Genomic DNA, 13,962 nt, shown 5'->3' with positions numbered 1-13,962 from the left:
TAACTCATTGTTCCTCTAACCGTACTTTGACCTGTGGAGAAACATCACAACATGTGGGTCATTTTGATACCACCCCTAGTAGTAAGAGTACACCTCTGTACCGTCGCCATGACAACTGTCGGCCAGTTCTAGTTCAGGAAACACCATTTAGAACAGAGAGGTATGTGAACTTTCACCAATCTGTTATGGACCAGAAAAGTTTTACAGCAAGCCCTCACAGTGTGTTTGACTACGAAGATTCTCTAAACTTGACATGTGGTAAAAGTGTGCTTGACTTCGGGAACTTTCAGATCGAGTCATCCCTTCTGAGGAGTATGGACAGAGGTCATCAAATGAGTATTAACCAATCACATGATATCTCAGGCTTGTGTGATCTGTCAGGTAATCACTCCCAATCTGTCAGTTTAGGGATAGATGACACAAAATACCAGCATATGGTGTTGAACAAGTCTGAAACTCAAAGACAGTCGCCAGGTTCTTGCCCGAGGAAAACATTAGTTCAGTCAAATTCCACGTTTGTGGTGTCAACCGACACAAAATCTGTCACAGATTGTCATGGTTATAGACATGTAAGAACCCGAAATCAGGAGTGTCAAGTTAGTGCTGAAGGATCTGAGGGTATCTCTGACAATACACTTATCAAAGGTAGCAACACGGGCAGTTCTTTATCCCCTCACAAAGACAAAGGGCCAACCTCAACATCACAAGATTGTCATGGTAACTATATCCCAGACTACACTGGTATGGATGGCAGTCTAGGATTCACTTACATTGATGATGGTACAGGTGATCATCGTCCATCGTCATCAGAAGAGACTGAGGGTGATGAGGTTAATTTGTGTGGTTCAGTGTCGCCCTCAAATGACAATAGAATGCCTGGCATGTCAGACCTTGATGGACAATACAGGACGCTCTGTCGTGATGTTACAGCTGAACTAAACACATCTGATCTACATTGTTATAAAACACCTGAACATTTGGTGTCCGGGTGTATGGGTGAATCATCATCTGGTGACCAGCGTAGAAAGGGGAGAGTGAAGGGACACACAGACAGACAAGATGAAAGACTGGAATCCAGAGAGAATATGACTGGCATGTCTTCACTTAGTCCAGTGGAGCGACAAATGAAACAACTGGACATCAGACTGAACGGTAAAGAGAATATTAACTCGGAGAATGTGTCTGTACCTCAGCCAAGAAAGGGTAATCTGGACACAATAGACAAAGGTCTGGAGAACACAACCAGTCACTCGGTACCATGTGTAGTTCTACCATCCACAAAATGCACTACAGATTCATCATTGATTTCTAAGTGTGATGAGGATTCATACAGTCCAAAATCATTGTGTAATCTTGGTTATAAAACTGTGTCTCATAGGACTTCTCCTGAACTAAAGGACTGTGTCACACCCACACCCAAGCAGACTACTAGTTCAAACATGACTGTTGAGGTTGATCACAGCCCGGTTGCCTTAGCTGATCGACTGCGTGCGAGACTCCGAAAAGCTTCTGATCGCTCTATTCTTGGGGATATCACCGATAGCCGACACCACTTAGGGACAATGAGTGCTGGTAAACAGGAACAAATCACCATTGTTATTGACTGAACAATACAGATATAAAAATTTCTGATTTGAATGAAAGTATTCAAAAGATGTTTAATGTTCATACCATGAAGAGTTTTAAGACATAGTGTGTTTGGGACATCAAGTGTATTTCCAGGGTTTGTCAGGAACTCATTTATTGTGATATGATGCTGATATTTTGTATGAATGCTGTACAGATGAATTCGGTTTTTAAAAAATATTTTCAAATTTTGTTATGGTTTGGACTGGCATAATTTTGTGTTGTGGTAAGCACCATTTCCATGAGAGAGTCAGGGAGGGCGTGCATGGTTCACAGCCATATTTCTGGTTGATTATGTTTATTTTTCTTGATTTAGTGGTGAGAAGGACAGGATTATACTGGACTCAGTGTCTAACACAAGTCCATCCTCTCTTAAACACACTGTTGTCTTTACTACTTCTCTGAAAGTGCTTCACCAATTTTATTAAAACATTAAAAACCTATTCTCCCATGATTACCTACACATTTACCAATGGAACAGCCATGTCCTTTGTCTAATAAGAGTAGTTCACCAGCCAGAATGGCAATGAGCTTATGCCATTCTGCAGTGTCCGTCACACACTTTCACTTTAAACAACTTCTCAATAACTGAGAAGTCTGGAGACCAGACCTTACATATGGGCCTGTATTGTGTTGGGGTGTAGGTCTACCAAGTTTGTTAAAGTGAAGGATCTTGACCTACATTCAAGGTCAAAGAGGTCAAATATGCAAAAGTCTTCTTTTTTTTAAATGTCTTCTCAATAACCAAGAAGCCCAGATACCTGATATTGGGCCTGAAACATTCTGGGGTGAAGTATAACCATGATTGTTCAAATGAATTGCCTTCACTTACATTCAAGGTCATAGGGGGTCAAATATGCTAAAGTCTTTAAAACATCTTCTCAATAACCAAGAGGCCCAGAGGACTGATATTCGGCTTGTAGCATGCTCGAGTGAAGGGCTACCAAATGAATGACCTAAACTTACATTCAATGTTACAGGGGGTCAAGTTGGCTTATTAATAACCGAGCGACCCAGATATTTGATATTAGGTTAGAAGTATGCTGTAATGGAAGTACTACAAAATTGCTTTAAATGAATAAACCAAGGTTATCAGTTAAGTATCTACATAAATGACTCGGATCAACTTCAAAGTTGCATTTAGAAGAAGGTGAGCAATACAGGTCCATTGGGCAGCTTGTTTCAGCAAAATTTTTAAACATTTTTATTCTTTAGAAATGATATTGTCCTTCATAGATGATAAATTAACATAAAATGTTTAATCAGTTTATCATAATTGCTTCATAAATAATATCTTTTCAAGATTGAAGAAGGATAGGCAGGCGATAGTTGTATAGTTATTACTGCTGGGACCTGACACCCTTAAATCTAACCCAATGGTTTGGTTTCGCAGGAAGCTGAGATCAAGGTTACTTTATGATGTCATTGTTTTGTCTTTGGACCCCAATTGCATTGTATCATGTGTGATGGGCCTAACATGTTTGTCAGTGAGTTAGCCACACCAGCAACTACATACAGAGATATCTCATCCCAAAATAACCCTGTCTATTTATGAGGCAGTAAACCCAGCAAAATAAATATCATGATAATACTTCCTGTTTTATGTTCATTTGCTGTGTACATTAATATTGCAATGTTCACACTCTTTTATCAAGTGGAATGGACATTTATCTCAAATCTCTTGGTGTTCTGTGGTAATGTTGTCTGTTCCAATATACATATTACTTTTGTTATGTTTTATCTTTTATCATACTGTGAGGTTCCTATCAGTAACGCAGACATCAACACATAATCTTCTCATTGTAGGCAGTTTTCACATATAGAAGCCTCAGGATGATAGATGTAGGGAAATTAGCTACACTAGATTGATGATCAAACATCGTGAAAGTACCCTCTTATCTTTGTTGCTAAGCTTCACCAGAAAACCAACCACTCGGTTGCTAAGCTCCACATGAAAACCAACCACTTGGTTGCTGAGCTCCACCAGAAAACCAACCACTTGGTTGCTGAGCTCCACCTAAAAAAAAAACCACTTGGTTGCTGAGCTCCACCTGAAAACCAACCGCTTGGTTGCTAAGCTCCACCTGAAAACCAACCACTTGGTTGCTAAGCTTCACCAGAAAACCAACCACTTGGTTGCTAAGCTTCACGTGAAAACCAACCACTTGGTTGCTGAGCTCCACCTGAAAACCAACCACTTTGTTGCTGAGCTCCACCTGAAAACCAACCACTTGGTTGCTGAGCTCCACCTGAAAACTAACCACTTGGTTGCTAAGCTCCACCAGAAAACCAACCACTTGGTTGCTAAGCTTCACCAGAAAACCAACCACTTGGTTGCTAAGCTTCACGTGAAAACCAACCACTTGGTTGCTGAGCTCCACCTGAAAACCAACCACTTGATTGCTGAGCTCCACCAGAAAACCAACCACTTGGTTGCTGAGCTCCACCTGAAAACCAACCACTTGGTTGCTGAGCTCCACCTGAAAACCAACCACTTGGTTGCTGAGCTCCACCTGAAAACCAACCACTTGGTTGCTGAGCTCCACCAGAAAACCAACCACTTGGTTGCTGAGCTCCACCTGAAAACCAACCACTTGGTTGCTGAGCTCCACCTGAAAACCAACCACTTGGTTGCTGAGCTCCACCTGAAAACCAACCACTTGGTTGCTGAGCTCCACCTGAAAACCAACCACTTGGTTGCTGAGCTCCACCTGAAAACCAACCACTTGGTTGCTGAGCTCCACCAGAAAACCAACCACTTGGTTGCTAAGCTTCACGTGAAAACCAACCACTTGGTTGCTGAGCTCCACCTGAAAACCAACCACTTGGTTGCTGAGCGACATCCTGTCAGCTGCTACTTGACAGGTCTTTACTTACCAACGTGAAGAAAAAATATCAATAATCTGTTCTTGGTTGCTAAGCTTGACCGGGAAACCAACTGCTGGTCTTGGTTGCTACTTGGTTGATAACTGCATCCCTGACAATGCCTATTGTATCATTATTATTTTTTTAGTTTTGTCAACAAGGACCTGATGTTGATGAATACATTTTAACGTAGAAATTAATATCTTATATTTGTTATAAACACCTTTTATACATAGATTTATAGATACTGCGATCCCTGAGACGATCTGTTACAGATTACGGGCATTGATTGGAAAGTCTGACTAGTGCTTAGGTGTGTTACAGAGAGGATTTAAAATATATGTGTGTGAAATTGTAAATTGTCGATGGCCAAGATTTGTATGCAACTTGATAAAATACACAATTTCTAAACCATTTAAACCAGCTTGAAAATTGTATAAATATGATACCTAACATGCGCTGTTTGTTGTTATTAGCAATAGCAATAGCAGTTAACGGCCTTTTATAAGCGTATATTCGCTTCTTGGCTTCCTGTTTAAGGTCAATGAAATTAATTTCAGCGCATGCGCCCCTTGGTATTATCTCATTGTTTTATCATAACTTTCTATTAATAATCTATTCACACAATGTACATATAATTGTTACAATGGCAAACAAGTCGGATGTATACATGTGTACAATCATGTTTAGAGTTGTCCCTCCGACTGGTGTTTACACTAATCATATTTGCCGGGGAATCATTGGTTGCTTTGTTCAAACACTAGTATTTGTAACAAGACGGACAGAATTTGATATCCAGATCCTTCCAATGCTGGTTCAAATTAATCTTGAATGAGTTGGTTGATGGTGAGTTGGTTACATTTGCTGGCAGATTGTTCCAGTCTTCGACTACCCTCACTGGAAATGAGTGTCTCCTGATGTTTAATCTTGAATTTGGTTTGAGTAATTTTGTGTTATGTTGAGGATTAAAATCTGGAAAAAAAAAGTTATGTTAAGTTTTAGTCTAGAAAGGTATGACGTACTACCCTGGTCTAGACAGCTATGACGTACCACCCTGGTCTAGACAGCTATGACGTACCACCCTGGTATAGACAGCTATGACGTACCACCCTGGTCTAGACAGCTATGACGTACCACCCTGGTCTAGACAGCTATGACGTACCACCCTGGTCTAGACAGCTATGACCTACCACCCTGGTCTAGACAGCTATGACCTACCACCCTGGTCTAGACAGCTATGACCTACCACCCTGGTCTAGACAGCTATGACGTACCACCCTGGTCTAGACAGCTATGACGTACCACCCTGGTCTAGACAGCTATGACGTACCACCCTGGTCTAGACAGCTATGACGTACCACCCTGGTCTAGACAGCTATGACGTACCACCCTGGTCTAGACAGCTATGACGTACCACCCTTGTCTAGACAGCTATGACGTACCACCCTGGTCTAGACAGCTATGACGTACCACCCTGGTCTAGACAGCTATGACGTACCACCCTTGTCTAGACAGCTATGACGTACTACCCTGGTCTAGACAGCTATGACGTACCACCCTGGTCTAGACAGCTATGACGTACCACCCTGGTCTAGACAGCTATGACGTACCACCCTGGTCTAGACAGCTATGACGTACCACCCTGGTCTAGACAGCTATGACGTACCACCCTGGTCTAGACAGCTATGACGTACCACCCTGGTCTAGACAGCTATGACGTACCGACCTTGTCTAGACAGCTATGACGTACCACCTGGTCTAGACAGCTATGACGTACCACCCTGGTCTAGACAGCTATGACGTATCACCCTGGTCTAGACAGCTATGACGTACCGACCTTGTCTAGACAGCTATGACGTACCGACCTTGTCTAGACAGCTATCATCAAAGTGACGTTATTTTCTAGAAACTTTTGGATTCTATACAGACCTTCGAGAGTTATGTCCCCTCATACGTGCGAAGAGTTTTATCAAGCATGGTTTGGGTCGCCGTAAAATTTTGTATCCACAGGTATCCTATCTCTGTCCGTTTCCGTTGACCTGTTATAAACTATTTATCTATTGTAAGGCCTTCAGCTAACAGTAATTTGTAATTTGGTAGGCAAATGAGCGACATTTTGATTCAGCAGATTCCGAAAGAGTAATTGTTCTTTATTTCTGTCTTTCAATCACGGAAAAAGTCTGGACTTGTTGTAAATTGATCGTTGTGAAACTATAAAATGTATGATTTTAACCTTGACAAGTTATGATTTCTTAGGTAGCATTTCGAAAGAATCATTCTTCTTGTTACGTTTCCATATCTTAAACAAGTTGAGGCAAGAACCTAGTCATTGCCAACAGACAGGGGTACGTTATTCCGGACCGCTGGGATCACGAGAACGTCCGTCCACGTAACACCAGACGAAGATCCGAGGCGCCCAGTTCGATGCTCCCTACCCGTGGCTGCTGAGAAACGGACCGGTCTGTACTGCCATGGTTGTGTCCTTTGGCAAGACACTTTACCTTGATATCTCTAGATTGCATGTGACGGGCCTCTCGTATGTTTTTCAATGAGGTAGCCACCAGCTACTACTAGCTGACTCCGCTTCAAAATGACTGTTCACGGGGTGATAATCCCAACAAATACACGTTTACAAAATATTCCGCCTTGCAGTCAGCTCTTGCTAAAAATAATACGATCTGTGTATTTTGAAACTAATTTGCAGTTGTGCATATTGGTTAAGAACACATTAGTTTAAATGTCTCTCAAGGGACAGTTTCATCAATATTTCTTAAGGAAATTCCTTAACTTAAAATGCTCTATAGGAAAGCATTACACAATTTAAGGAAGGTTCCTTAAACTAAGATTTTCTCCTTAAATTCTATAATGCTTTCTTGTGGAAAATTTTGAGTTTAGGAACGCTGATGAAACCAGGGCCTGTACTTTGGTGCTGAAATCATCGAGATGTAAGGGGTCGATAGACTAAGGCAAACAAAGACTGATGGAGCGGGATAATGTCCATGTTTAATGTTGTTTATTTCACTTGAAGCCTTGCGGCCCATAAGCATACAAGTATAACAACACATAAACAATGGTCAGTGATGATAAATACTACATAATTATATCATACAGGTATATCAACATATAAATGATAATACATATTACATAATTATATCATACAGGTATAACAACATATAAATGATAATACATACTACATAATTATATCATACAGGTATAACAACATATAAATGATAACAAATACTACATAATTATATCATAGGTATAACAACATATAAATGATAATACATGTTACATAATTATATCATATAGGTATAACAACATATAAATGATAATACATACTACATAATTATATCATACAGGTATAACAACATATAAACAATAGTCAATGATAATACATACTACATAATTATATCAGGTATAAGAACATAAATGGTAATACATACTACATAATTATATCATACAGGTATAACAACATATAAATGATAATACATACTACATAATTATATCATACAGGTATAACAACATATAAATGATAATACATACTACATAATTATATCATAGGTATAACAACATATAAATGATAATACATACTACATAATTATATCATAGGTATAACAACATAAATGATAATACATACTACATAATTATATCATACAGGTATAACAACATATAAATGATAATACATACTACATAATTATATCGTACAGGTATAACAACATATAAATGATAATACATACTACATAATTATATACAGGTATAACAACATATAAATGATAATACATACTACATAATTATATCATACAGGTATAACAACATATAAATGATAATAAATACTACATAATTATATACAGGTATAACAACATATAAATGATAATACATACTACATAATTATATACAGGTATAACAACATATAAATGATAATAAATACTACATAATTATATCATACATGTATAACAATATATAAATGATAATACATACTACATAATTATATCATACAGGTATAACAACATATAAATGATAATACATACTACATAATTATATCATAGGTATAACAACATATAAATGATAATACATACTATTTAATTATATCGTACAGGTATAACAATATATAAACAATAGTCATTGATAATAAATACTACATAATTATATCATACAGGTATAACAACATAGAAATGGTAATACATACTACATAATTATATCATACAGGTATAACAACATATACATGATAATACATACTACATAATTATATCATAGGTATAACAACATATAAATGATAATACATACTATTTAATTATATCGTACAGGTATAACAATATATAAACAATAGTCATTGATAATAAATACTACATAATTATATCATACAGGTATAACAACATATAAATGATAATACATACTACATAATTATATCATACAGGTATAACAACATATAAATGATAATACATACTACATAATTATATCATACAGGTATAACAACATATAAATGATAACAAATACTACATAATTATATCATAGGTATAACAACATATAAATGATAATACATGCTACATAATTATATCATATAGGTATAACAACATATAAATGATAATACATACTACATAATTATATCATACAGGTATAACAACATATAAACAATAGTCAATGATAATACATACTACATAATTATATCAGGTATAAGAACATAAATGGTAATACATACTACATAATTATATCATACAGGTATAACAACATATAAATGATAATACATACTACATAATTATATCATACAGGTATAACAACATATAAATGATAATACATACTACATAATTATATCATAGGTATAACAACATATAAATGATAATACATACTACATAATTATATCATAGGTATAACAACATATAAATGATAATACATACTACATAATTATATCATACAGGTATAACAACATATAAATGATAATACATACTACATAATTATATCATACAGGTATAACAACATATAAATGATAATACATACTACATAATTATATACAGGTATAACAACATATAAATGATAATACATACTACATAATTATATCATACAGGTATAACAACATATAAATGATAATAAATACTACATAATTATATACAGGTATAACAACATATAAATGATAATACATACTACATAATTATATACAGGTATAACAACATATAAATGATAATAAATACTACATAATTATATCATACATGTATAACAATATATAAATGATAATACATACTACATAATTATATCATACAGGTATAACAACATATAAATGATAATACATACTACATAATTATATCATAGGTATAACAACATATAAATGATAATACATACTATTTAATTATATCGTACAGGTATAACAATATATAAACAATAGTCATTGATAATAAATACTACATAATTATATCATACAGGTATAACAACATATAAATGATAATACATACTACATAATTATATCATACAGGTATAACAACATATAAATGATAATACATACTACATAATTATATCATACAGGTATAACAACATATAAATGATAATACATACTACATAATTATATCATACAGGTATAACAACATAAATGATAATACATACTACATAATTATATACAGGTCTAACAACATATAAATGATAATAAATACTACATAATTATATCGTACAGGTATAACAACATATAAATGATAATACATACTACATAATTATATACAGGTCTAACAACATATAAATGATAATAAATACTACATAATTATATCATAGGTATAACAACATATACATGATAATACATACTACATAATTATATCATACAGGTATAACAACATATAAATGATAAATACTACATAATTATATCATACAGGTATAACAACATATAAATGATAATACATACTACATAATTATATCATACAGGTATAACAACATATAAATGGTAATACATACTACATAATTATATCATACAGGTATAACAACATATACATGATAATACATACTACATAATTATATCATACAGGTATAACAATATATAAACAATAGTCATTGATAATAAATACTACATAATTATATCATACAGGTATAACAACATATAAATGATAATAAATACTACATAATTATATCATAGGTATAACAACATAAATGGTAATACATACTACATAATTATATCATACAGGTATAACAACATATACATGATAATACATACTACATAATTATATCATAGGTATAACAACATATAAATGATAATACATACTATTTAATTATATCGTACAGGTATAACAATATATAAACAATAGTCATTGATAATAAATACTACATAATTATATCATACAGGTATAACAACATATAAATGATAATACATACTACATAATTATATCATACAGGTATAACAACATATAAATGATAATACATACTACATAATTATATCATACAGGTATAACAACATATAAATGATAATACATACTACATAATTATATCATACAGGTATAACAACATAAATGATAATACATACTACATAATTATATACAGGTCTAACAACATATAAATGATAATAAATACTACATAATTATATCGTACAGGTATAACAACATATAAATGATAATACATACTACATAATTATATACAGGTCTAACAACATATAAATGATAATAAATACTACATAATTATATCATAGGTATAACAACATATACATGATAATACATACTACATAATTATATCATACAGGTATAACAACATATAAATGATAAATACTACATAATTATATCATACAGGTATAACAACATATAAATGATAATACATACTACATAATTATATCATACAGGTATAACAACATATAAATGATAATACATACTACATAATTATATCATACAGGTATAACAACATATACATGATAATACATACTACATAATTATATCATACAGGTATAACAATATATAAACAATAGTCATTGATAATAAATACTACATAATTATATCATACAGGTATAACAACATATAAATGATAATAAATACTACATAATTATATCATAGGTATAACAACATAAATGGTAATACATACTACATAATTATATCATACAGGTATAACAACATATACATGATAATACATACTACATAATTATATCATAGGTATAACAACATATACATGATAATACATACTACATAATTATATCATACAGGTATAACAACATATAAATGATACTACATAATTATATCATAGGTATAACAACATATAAATAATAAATACTACATAATTATATCATACAGGTATAACAACATATAAACAATAGTCATTGATAATAAATACTACATAAGTATATCATCATTACGAAACATGATCTTGTACATCATATACAGTCGTTAAATATTCAAAAATACATTTGTACAAAAAAATTATGAAGACGAACAGCTCTTGTATATTAATTTTGTATTACCCAGTTTGTCTCAAACAATATAATAATAGATGAGTTGGCAATATTCCTGAAAATTCGAGGCTCAATAAAGTATATATAATTTAAAAGAAGAATAGGAACTGTATCTAGTGGAGCAGTCGGGGGACGGACTACAACAGAGTACACGTGTAAATCTGGAGACAACAATCGCATATATATGTCATAATACAAAGCAATTGAAAACAAAAAATAAAGGTTGGAATCTTGACCGTGCTAACAAGTTTGATTGTAAATACTTTCCTAGATTACAAAGATCGTAACTGTTATGTGTATGTAGCAGCTGAACAAGTCCATATAAGAGGTCCGAACATAATTGGGAAGGTTTTCCACGTGGAAACAGTACCAAGATTAAAACGTTTCAGTGACATTCGACAGATCTAGTCAGGAACCATGTTTGGCTTTTTACTCTCATACCTTTGGTCTTTTCGTTTATGCGGACAAACAAGTTTATTTTTAATGCAATACATTTCTACCTTCAAATATTAATACAGGATTTTAAAGTTTTTGTGAAGGCTCGCCAGTTAGATAAGAAAACAACATAAAATCCCTACATCTCATTATTTCTTAACAGCTTTGGTAAAAATGGTCGGACCTATTGGACCGCAAAAACGTAAATGGTTTATTATTGGCACAGAATGTGAGGCAAAATGACTAAATCCAAGCTGATATGAGATGCATTTTGTAGGCTAGCTGAATTTTTTTTAAAAACAGTTTTGGATAAAACCCAGGTTGAAGTTGCATAATCTTTTCGTAGCGTATTATCGTCTTGACTGGTTACATCTGTAGAATAATTGAGGAGAAAACAAGGAGAAATCCCGCCCTGCTTGTAAGGGAAGCTGTTATATGATCTTATATACACACGAGTCAGACACAGGTACGACTAGGAAATGTGTATGACTAACACGTGTTAAGAAAAGAATGGTTGTGTAGGCGTATCGTCTGTGGTAGACTATAGGTTGAACTTTCAATACACATCAAATTTACCAAGGAAATGTGTCCACACATTTTAATCGAATCTTATATATGTCTATTTGATTTCTCGGTGTAATAAAAGAATCATGATGATCGGGTAAAACTTGGCGAAAAGTTCCTTCAGCTCTGCCAGGCATCGAACGTTACGAACGGCAGTAATTGTAAAACAACCCTGTGGTCTAGGCTAGCGGAAGCGTGTAACTGGTGTCGGAGAAGATACATGTACAATATAATGGATTTTTGATCTGTACAAATAGACATGCTTTCCCTATCTTCCTGACCAAATGATAAAATCGCTGTGGTACACGCTTTTATCATTTCGCAAATCCCCGACATCTGTGAGTTCTTCAGAATCTACTGAAGTTATAACGGTGACTTTCTCTCAGTCCCTGAAAAATCAAGCGTTTGGCTCCGGTTTCCGCAACGTTCCTTAAGTTAAAGGGGCATTCCTTCGTTTGAATAAAGTTTAGATCGTCAAAATGAAACTTTCTGGAAAATAAGCATTTTTTTCCAAGTCGTAAAACTTATAACCTTTGCCTAATACGGCAGTTTTACTGTCAAAATAAACCAAAGTTTTTCGAGTATTAAGTCCTGAAAATTCTTAATTTGCCCCGAAGTATCACTAAATACCACAGAGACGCACGGTAATTGTATACGATACGTCTTTTCCTGTTCTTTCCGGCGTTAATTTCATAACATGTAGGCACAAACACTCATATAACCATCGTTCGGACATAGATTTCATCAATAGAAATTGTGCATGCCCCTTTAAGGAAATCCCTTATTTTTTATGGGAAAACATAATTGGATTCAAGGAAAATATTAGTGATCTGTTTAAAATCATACGAAAAATACGTAATCTGAAACACAGGGACTTGGCACGATTCGTGTCAAGTCCCTGTGATCTGAAAATATATGGTTTTCTTGATAAGCCTTGTCTCCGGATCATATCGAGTGAGTGACTCTTACCTCGTCCAGTTCTGGCTCGAGTAACGAAGAAAGTGTTTGGCATCGTCTGTAGTTTAAATGGGGAGCGTTAATTTTAACTCGCAGCCGAAGAAAGTAAAAACTCA

The sequence above is a fragment of the Pecten maximus genome, chromosome 10 (genome assembly GCF_902652985.1).
Source record: "Pecten maximus chromosome 10, xPecMax1.1, whole genome shotgun sequence".
Taxonomy (NCBI): Eukaryota; Metazoa; Mollusca; class Bivalvia; order Pectinida; family Pectinidae; genus Pecten; species Pecten maximus.
This window is presented reverse-complemented; position numbering follows the sequence as displayed.